The following is a 9880-nucleotide window of genomic DNA, read 5'->3' as shown; positions in this document are numbered from 1 at the left end:
ACCACTTCTACCACCTTCAGACTTAAAAACAAGCAGTACAAAAACTTGTGGTCTCCAGAATAGAATATGGTGCGGTGACCCTCTCAAAATGACTCTTAATGCTGAAACAGGAACTTAGACACTTTGACCACATCACCCCATCACTTAGGTATCTAGACTGGCTTCCCCTCGAGGCAAGAGCGCAATTCAAAATTGCCTGCCTCACACACAAAGCACTGCATTTTAACTAACCAAGTAACTTGGCAGAAAAGATTTGACTCTCCGGTGGCAGCCGCCACCTAAAAAGTGCTAACTGTCTCAGGCTTGGACCTCCTAGATTCAGGAAACAAAAAACATACACACATTCCTTCTCGGGGGCGGCACGAAGGATCTGGAACTCCTTACCACCCATGGTGCGTTCAGACCCATCAACCAACTTTTTCAAAAAAGAGATGAAAAGATCCTTTTGAATAGATTTTTTACATAGACTCTTGGAGAACCCCACCCCAGGGTGCAAAAGACATCACAATAGCAGCAATCTCGAGTTTGGTCAGAAGCACGTCGTTTACAGGAGAACCAGCGGAAACACTGCTGGGTACCTGGATCTGAATAGTTCAGACCAGCAGCAAATAACCACCATGAAGATGCTAGATCAATGTGGACTAATGGAATATGAATGAAACGACAGTTGTTTAATGTGATATCTGTTGCAACGGCCTATTGTGGCTCTTTACTTTTGATGTACCTGTCTATACCTATCTTTTTGTTCATTCAACCCTATGTACAGTGCTCTGATACCCTTGGGTCATGTGCGCGCTTTATGAAACTCTGTAAATAAAATAAATGAACTAAAATAAAGAATTTCTCTGGCAGAGGTAAGCAACAGTTGCAAATATATAGCTTTGTGAAGTTTATGGTTAGGAATAAGTTTCTGAAAAAATGATTTCCAGTAAAATAAAAACCTTTATGAAATTAAATTTGCCCATCACAAGTAGATCAGTGCAGTGTTTTTATTATGCAAACTCTACTTCCATAATTTTTTCTCTTTCTTTCGTTAAAAAGTGAGAAGTTTTGGCACAAGCAACATCCTGGAGCTTGTCACATTATAAAAATGACCTTGAATGTTTGTACAATAGGTCTGCATAGAAAAGGCGTGTAGCTATTTCATAGAGCAGTGCACAAGACAGATCTTTCACACAGGGCCGTCTCTAGGGCGATGCGACTGGTGTGACTAAACAGGGCAATGACTTTGGGTGGGGGCATCACGTTTGCAAATTTATTATGGTTTTAAAAGCAGCTGCTGCCAGCTTTCCTGGCCTCCAGCAATTTTCAGGCAACAATAAAAACGTCAAGATAACTCCAGGATAAATGTTCTTCCTAGAGAGAGATTAGAGGTTTGTCTAGTAGAAGTTTTCACTCGTGTTAGGTAGCTCAGAACCTGTACCATGCAGATCACAAAGTGCATATAGTGTAAATAGGTCAGTGGGCTCTTGCTTTTGTCTGAGGGATCCTTTTTAGGTTGAGCCTAGACAGCGCATGCGCTGTTGCAAGACCTAGAGTAAAAACTATACTGAGTGTAATCCCACCTGCTGCTTGGGATTGGTGCACTCCTCCGCTACTCTTCTTTCCTGGCTCCCTATTTGTTACTTGTCACAATATATCATTTTGCCAAGGAGCACCGACCAACTACAGCGTACTTACGCTGTAGCTGGTTAGTTCTTCCCTTAGGGACTTCTTGGTTTATTTCCTTCTGTGATTCCCCATGGTGCCCGCTTAATGGTATGCTTTCCACATTACTTGTAAGTACACGCTGATTCATCTTGTGCTGTTGATCTGTTTTCTGTTTACATGATGCTTGTTTATCATTGCGCTCCATCTTTTAAATATGCTCCTCGCTGCTCTGACGCTCACAAAGCTGGTGCTCTCTTAATTGAAGAATTCTGCTTTGAAGCAGGCTTCCTCCTTTGTTCCCTCTCCCTCCCCATCTATGCCCTTCGTGTCGCGTGACAAATGGAGGTTTGCACACACATTAATGCTCATGAAAATGTTTTATGTTGCCGATGGGGGGTGCTTCTTCGCATGTGGTGGCACGCCACAAGCATCGTCCGTGGGGCACCCTTTCAACCCTCTCAGCTCCCCCTCGCTCCATGCGTGTACATCACGGGTACTTCTGAGTGCCCGGTGTGTGCACTGCTCCATGTGGTTGTTTATTTTACAATTTTTTCTTTCTCGCCGTTTCTTCAGATCTCTAATTATTTCTTTCTTTTTTCCATGTGTTTCCTCTATTTTTCGCTTCAAAACCCTAAGCTTTCTACTTGTTTTTAAATACCTATATTCTTTTCTTCCCCGTGACAATACTATGTTCCACTCATGCACACAGCCCCTTTGCTGTACTGTCTGTGCAAGTCGGTCTTTGCTGCCTGTGTCTGCACTAGGGGTGGGCGGAATTTGCGGAAGCCACTTTCGCGAATTATCGCAAAAATGTTAAAAATCTCCGCAAACAAGCGGAAATATCGCGAAGATGCGGAAGTTTTTTTCCCGCCCGTTCGCGATATTTTCTGCATGGTTGCGGGTCGCTAACTTACCCCTGCGGTTTCTCGCGGGCGCGGCCATCTTGTTTTCAGTTGTCTCGCGGTGCATGATCGCGAGAAGAAAGACGTGATCGCGCGACGCATGACGTCACTGCGGACGCGAACTGTCGCGAGACAGCGCAAATGGCTAAAACAATACAACATCTCATGGAGAACGCGACCGGATCGGGAAACTTGTCGGCGAACGCGGGGATTCAGGTAAGGCGATCGCGCGCGCGCGAGAATGTATTATTTTACAGCGCGAGCAAGAACCAAATTATCGCAAAGCTGCGGAATGCGGAAATTTTGACATTTCCGCGCTCTCCGCGGAACGCGGAAATGCCAAATTATCGCAAATTCCGCGAACGGAACGGAAATTTTGCCCAGGCCTAGTCTGCACCCCGTCTCGTAAAGTTGTGACGGAGGCGCCCTACAGGGGGTGCTCAGATCTTGCCCCTAGGGGTGCCATTACTTTCATACGAAAGACTTGGCTCCTCGACTGAGACCCGAGGAGCCGCGCCAATGACCAGTTACTGCCACCCATTGCAGAGCAAGGAGCAGAATTTACAACTCCCTTGTGTGGTTGCGGGTGGGGTGGGGTACATGCTCGTGGTGGGGCGTTTCCGTGGGTTCTGCATGGGCTGTACACTTCTGGTTACACTTTGAAAATATCCGGCTGCACTACTACCAATTTCACCTCTCAACCTCTAAAACCCCCGCTCTCTCACACACGCGCACACACACACATTTTCTCACACAGACATTTTGAACTTTTTCTCAAGTTGTCTATCACACACATTCTCATGCACACGTTCTCTCAAACACATGCATCCAAGTTCTCTCACACACTTATTTCTCTAACACATTTCTCTCTCACACATGCTTTCAGATGGGCTCCCTTCTCTCACAGACACTGTTTAACACTCTCTCTTGCTAGGACCCGCCTCCCTCATGCACACTCTACATTTGCCCTATCTGATGCGTCGCATCCTATGTGACCTTGGACATATTGAACAGGTGTAGCACAGGGGCTGCTTCAATTAACAGCGTAGTTCATATTACAGTTGCACTTAGGACATATTAGGAGTGGAATGACAGGATAAACTTCAGCTGGTGGTAAAAGTGCAGAATATCCATCAGGGTATAGACAATGTACATCTGTCTAACACAGTAGTTGCCACAAGGCAGCTAGTATGATATAACAAGCATTTGCAAAGCAATAGGTCTCGCATTTGTGGGAGTTTGATCTATTGCCACTGTAAATCACAATGTCTCCTATTTATGAGTTGGGTTTTGAAAACATAAATAAAATGCATTGTCGTTTTCACTGCCAGGAGCTTAAACTCTTGCAAAAGCAAGACCTATTGCATTGCAAGTGCTTGTTTTACTTACAGTTTATAAGTTAAAATCCTAACTTAGAACAGTGAGCTATTAACTGTAATATAAGAGCTGCATGCAAATTGCAAGGTGTATATGAGGGTATTATGAATTTTGTACCATGTTTCATTATCCTAATGTTGGAAAAAGTGTTCATTTGGGTAGAAATCGGTTCTGATTATTTAAGAGAGCCCTCAGCCAGGGTGTTCCATTTTAAATTCTGAGTTTGTGCTTCCACAGACCAAGCACTCTTAAACTATACTGCCTACCATGATTGATTGTCTCTGTGTAGTGTGTGTGGGGTAAAGTGCTCTGAAACCCTACACTGGTATGAGCGGTGCTATAAACCTAATTAACTGCATCTGAGAGAGATGTTATAGAGACTTGAGGGGCACTGTTAAAGGGTGCTAGTGAGGGAATCCGTGTCAGAGGTGGTCAATTGGAGGCACCCCAAAAAAATGGTTGCACTGGGCGCCCCACTGTGGAGTTGCTAGATGTAGGCGTTTATCTCGTGAACATGTGCAGGTTCTGTTGGAATGTTAGGGTAGGAGGTGCCGTTGCTGCGGACTTCCTGCGTGAAGGACGTGCTCCCTGCTCACCCCTATCTGTATAACATAAACATAACTTTAAGAAGTAATTCTTGTGGACCTGAAGAACCAGGCTTTTAAAGCCCAGCGGCGCAGGGTACGCCTGAAATCTTCTGAGTTCGCCTTCCAAATTACAGAGACACGGAACACTCTGTCTGGCATAGGAACTTCAATTTATTAGCTGCAGCTAAGTACAGTTATCCTAGAAGTACATCAGTGGTAGGTTCTCAGGAGACTGCCACTTCAATTTGTGGCTCACAGTCTTTTGTAGCGCTTGAATCCCTTAAAGCAACGACCCCCACAAGGTGCAATAAAAATACAAATCATCCACAAGAAAACATTCTTTGTACAAGATACAGGATAATGGGTAATAGAAATTCCTTCCCTAAGGTCGTGTTCTCTACCCGACCCTATAGGTCAGGTGGCATAGCCATTCCTAGGTTGAATTAATTGACGACAGGACGTGTTTGCGTGTTGAAGATGGTGATTCGTAAAACAACTGCAGAGGCCGAGAACGGTCACCAAGGGTCAATAGATGGTTATCTGGGGAATTCGTTGCTTCGAGCCGGGTCTCAGAATGGACTTAGCTCGGGAAAAAGGAAAGGTCGTGTAATATGTGCAACAGTATAGAACGTGAAAGAAAGGCTATGAATGTTGAAGGGGCCTGAGTGAAGGCAACAGTGTGGTGGTGTTACAAGCAAAGACGGGCCATATTTTGAATTTCCTCAGACCCCTCACTACACACACATCTTAATGCAAAGCCTTTTCTGTGACATGCCCTGTGAAGTTGCAGCAATTCCGCTTTCCGCCAGGCTCATATATTGCACGGTTGCATTTAGATTTGCGTCGAATGATGCGCACACTCGCATATTGGCGCAGTCCTGCACCAGATGACAAGGAAACCCAATCCCAGATTGTTAGGTGTTCATTGCACTAAGAAATACATTATTAGCCCTTTTGTATAAAATGCAATAAAAATGAATAATGGTAGCCAAGCCAATAGTTCAAATTATGTTTTACTGCTGTTAAGTCACAGTTTATAATCACGCTTAAACATGTCCTGCCTTTCGATGTCACTTCCGGTCTTCCAGAATGTTATACATGTCCTGGGCTCCCGGACCTTGGGTGACATCCTTACTACATGAACCCGGGTACCTGCTTCGGCAGCATTAAGGGCTTCGTTTAGAGAGTGCACCTTTCATTGGAGTGGTTAAATATGATTTCATGCACAGACAGGGCTCTGCTATGCGTAAACGATGTGTGAGACCCATTTTAGATTTGTTCGCGTTTGAATCGCGTGTCTTACTCTCACAGTCCGGTCTGAGCTGCACGCGACAGGCCTAAACGTGATCAAAGAACATTTTTGCTCTCATATATTTGCCAAGATACCTCACTGTCTGCTGGCGCCTTGCAGGTGATTGATGGCTTCGGTTCTGTGGAAAAATGTTTTCCTCCCAGACCTCCCCCCTACTTTGCATTGCAGGGTCTATATCTAGAGAGATCTCTACTCCAGTATCACTCACCGAGTGTGGGAGATCCCTCCTGCGTTCACAGCAGAGAGCAGCAGGCAGAGGTGAGACCTGACACCATCACTCACCGAGTGTGGGGGATCTCTCCTGCGTTCACAGCAGAGATCAGCAGTCAGAGGTGAGACCTGACACCATCACTCACTGAGCGTAGGAGATCCCTCCTGAGCTGACGGACAGAAGGTGAGCAGAAAGGATGTGTAAAGGTTTATTCTCTTTGCAACTTTGTGTAGTTTGAATAGATAAAAAAGCAGATTTCACAGCAGGAAATCTCTGCTGAATGTGTACTTGTGTGGGGAATTTACAGCAAAAAAAGAGAAATTGTATTTGCAACAAATATTTTGAATGAAACGTACATTGCAACCCCTTTTTTAATGTTTAGGGAGCTTGTAGACATGTAAGCCTACAGGAGGAATTCCTCCATCATAAGTGGTCCCATCAACTCACCAACATACTCTGCCCCGATATTTCCACCATGGGACCCTAAGAGGTTAAAACCGCTGCCCTTTCACCTCCAAGTGAGCTGCTCAGATTCTGGCCACCATCACTCCTGACACTATCTACATGGATCATGCAACCCCCTGAAACATCCTCGTCCCACAGCACCACACAGGCCTACAGGATACGAGGATTGAGAATAGGTGCTGTTTAGCACTGTTGTGACAGCCTGCCCCTATGCGCAGTGACACGGTGGCCATATCACCAGTGCAGCTCTGCTGAGAAGGTCTGTGCACTGTATTAGTGTCTACATGGCATTCACATGTGGAAGCGTCAGCGCTCCATGGCACTGCGGGTCCACTGAGGCGCATTAGTACTGTCCACATGTAACATGTCAGTGCACTCCTGCAATGCATGTCTGATCTGTTGAGAAATGCTGGGATGGGTCACTTGTGTGTCTTGCAATGCTACTGAGATCAGCCTACACTGACCTACAGCACATGATGTCACTCTGCTGAAATCTGGCACCGCCCTGTCACAAAGTGCCATTTCTGTCCCCTGCACCAACACTGTACATACATCAATCCTGGGCCTAAGAGCAGGTGGTGGGAAGACTGCTGGCATTACCCTCTTCTAAGAATACAAATACATTGTCAGCATCTGGCTGCACACATCTGGAGATGTCTGGTAGCAGCACTAGTGAGCTCTATACTACCAGAGAAAGGACATGTCACAGATGTTTTCATCACGTCTCAGGTGAGGTGGCCACAGTTACTTTCTGCTTCACAATTTTAAATCAAGGATTAATAGGGCCACCTTCTGAATTTGGGGTATTGTAGGCAAGCCAGATGTGCGAAAAGCTTGTTTTGTAAAACGATTGTTTTAGCAAAGTTCTAAGTTTTGTAAATAATCAAAGCAACTATTACTCACTTTTTTGGTACTCAATTCATCAGTTTTAGAATATTAAAAGGCTAAGCTGGACTAGACAAAAATTTAACTTGTGACATATATGCAACACAGACATCAGCAGCGAGCAGCAAACTCACCAAGGAATCGTGCTGTGTTGCATTAGTGCAACAAAGCGCGACACAAACCCAGGGGCATATGTACAAGGGAATTGCGCCACCGAAACGTCACTTGTTCCAACGTTCCGGCTGCACAATGCCCTGCACCATATTTACAAAGTGGAGTTAAGCCACTTTGCATGTCTTAACACCGCGTTGTAAATGTGGTATCCTTTCACGCAGGTTTTGCATGAAAGGGGCGTGCAATGGGTGCTGCTTTGAGCGTTTCGCCACAACACCCACTGCTTTTTTACGCTGCCCCAGATTTACAAGGATGTGTAAATCTTAGGCAGCACCAAAAACTAACACAATGCAAAAGCAGGTGTTAGATTGGTGCAGCGAGGAGGAACATTTGTTGTGCTTTTTCTAAGTCTGCTGAATTCTGCAACACACCTAGAAAGAGCAAAGCGCCAATAATGATTATTTATGAGCAGGAAGGTGTCCCTTTGCACAGTGGCACAACGGTGTCTATATTGGTGGTAGGCAGCTATTTTTAGCGCCGGTGCTATGGAAAACACAGGGGTGCACCATATTCTTGTAAATACGGAGCATCCCTGCATTATGGAAATGACCCAGCGCAGCCATGCGCCGCACCATTTCCTTATGCATATGCCTGTTAAGGTACTACATGCTCCAATGCAATAAAGCACCCTTTTATACTAGTGCATCAATGTTATGACACACCTGTACTGACAAGAAGTCTCGGAAGACATTGGGGAACACTGGGTGGGTGGAAATTTGGGGATCCAAGTAGATTCCAGAACTTTCCACCACAGAAATATGGGGAAAATGTGTTTTGTTTGGCATTTTTTGAGGTTTGCAAGGGGTTCTGGGTAACAGAACATGGTGGGAGGCAGTCTAGTCACCCCATCCTGGATTCCCCTGGGAGTCTAGTTTTCAAAAATGTATAGATTTGCTAGGTTTCCCTAGGTGCCGGCCGAGCTATGGTTCAAAAACTACAGCTAGGCACTTTGCCAAAAAAGGGTCATTTTTCGCTACGAAATTGAGGTGTGCCCATGTTACGTTTTGCGCCGTTTCCTGTCGCGGGCACTAGGCCGACCCACACAAGTGAGGTACCATTTTTCTCGGAAGACTTTGGGGAACGCGGGGTGGGTGGAAATTTGTGGAACCACACAGATTCCAGAACTTTCCACCAGATAAATGTGGGGGAAAAGTGTTTTTTTGGCAATTTTTTAGGTTTGCAAGGGATTCTGGGTAACAGAACCTGGTGGGAGGCAGTCAAGTCACCCCATCCTGGATTCCCCTTGGTGTCTAGTTTTCAAAAATGTATAGGTTTGTTAGGTTTCCCTAAGTGCCGACAGAGCTAGGGTTAAAAAACTACAGCTAGGCACTTTGCTAAAAAAGGGTAATTTTGCATTGTGAAAATGTGGTGTGTTCACGTTGGGTTTTGAGCCACTTCCTGTCGTCGGCACTATGCCTACTCCTACAAGTGAGGTACCATTTTTATCGGGATACTTAAGGTAATTCAGATTTGTAAAGGAACTGTTATTACCTATTGACTTTCGATGCATTTTTGCCTTCCAAATGAAAGACATTGTGTAAAAAAAAAGTCATTTTAAAAAATGACTGATAATTCTCATGCTAGTATGAGTATTCCCAATTTCGGAAATGTGCAAATATCTACTGTTTCTAAACTCTATATTTTGTTCCCATTTCAGAAATACATAGGTGTCTTTCATACCAATTTTTCCATGTACACATTTTTACAGAATAATTACTATATACCCGGTACATAATAACAAACCATTGCAAGTTGCTGCTCAGTTTTTGGCTCTGGGTTCGTCGGGTTCTTGGTGAACCTACAAGTCCTATATATCCCCACAACCAGAAATGTCCAGCGGATGTAACGGTATATTGATTTTAAAAAGCTGTCATAATTAAAAGAAGTTACAGGTGAAAACGTTGACACAAAAGTCTTTTTTATTTAACACATTTTTCATTTATCCTATATTTAACTGTTAGTTTCTATAAAAAAACCTTGATGGATCTACACAAATGACCCCTTGCTGAATTCAGAATTTTGTCTACTTCTCTAAAATGTATAGCTTTCTAGGATCCATTATTGCTTTTGTACCCATTTCTACCATTAACTGGAAGGAGGTCGAAAGCAAAAAAAATAGCAAAAATAGGCTATGTCCCAGAAAACTGCCAAAATGGTGTAAACATTTTTGGGTTTCTGACAAAAGTCTGGTATCCCCTAAAAGCTGGGAAAATGGTGATTTCAGCCCCACAAACCCTTTTTTGATAACACTTGCAGGGAAAAACCCAGAAGCTTTAATTTGCAGCCCGTTTTTCCCATTTTCCCCCCAAATAACTAA

The 9880-nt window shown here is 44.4% G+C and overlaps 1 protein-coding gene across 2 annotated transcripts in view; it reads left to right on the top strand.

Annotated features, from left to right (window-relative positions):
* The first annotated feature begins 6030 nt into the window (after positions 1-6030).
* Positions 6031-9880, top strand: part of LOC146863773 (uncharacterized) — a 58019-nt gene continuing 54169 nt past the window's right edge. For both annotated transcript variants that reach the window (XM_085627957.1, XM_085627963.1), the window contains exon 1: positions 6031-6222. The gene's annotated coding sequence lies outside the window, so the exon portion shown is untranslated. The remainder of the gene's footprint in view (positions 6223-9880) is intronic.

This window comes from Triturus cristatus, chromosome 2_1, assembly GCF_964204655.1.
Source record: "Triturus cristatus chromosome 2_1, aTriCri1.1, whole genome shotgun sequence".
Lineage (NCBI taxonomy): Eukaryota > Metazoa > Chordata > Amphibia > Caudata > Salamandridae > Triturus > Triturus cristatus.
This window is presented reverse-complemented; position numbering and strand designations above follow the sequence as displayed.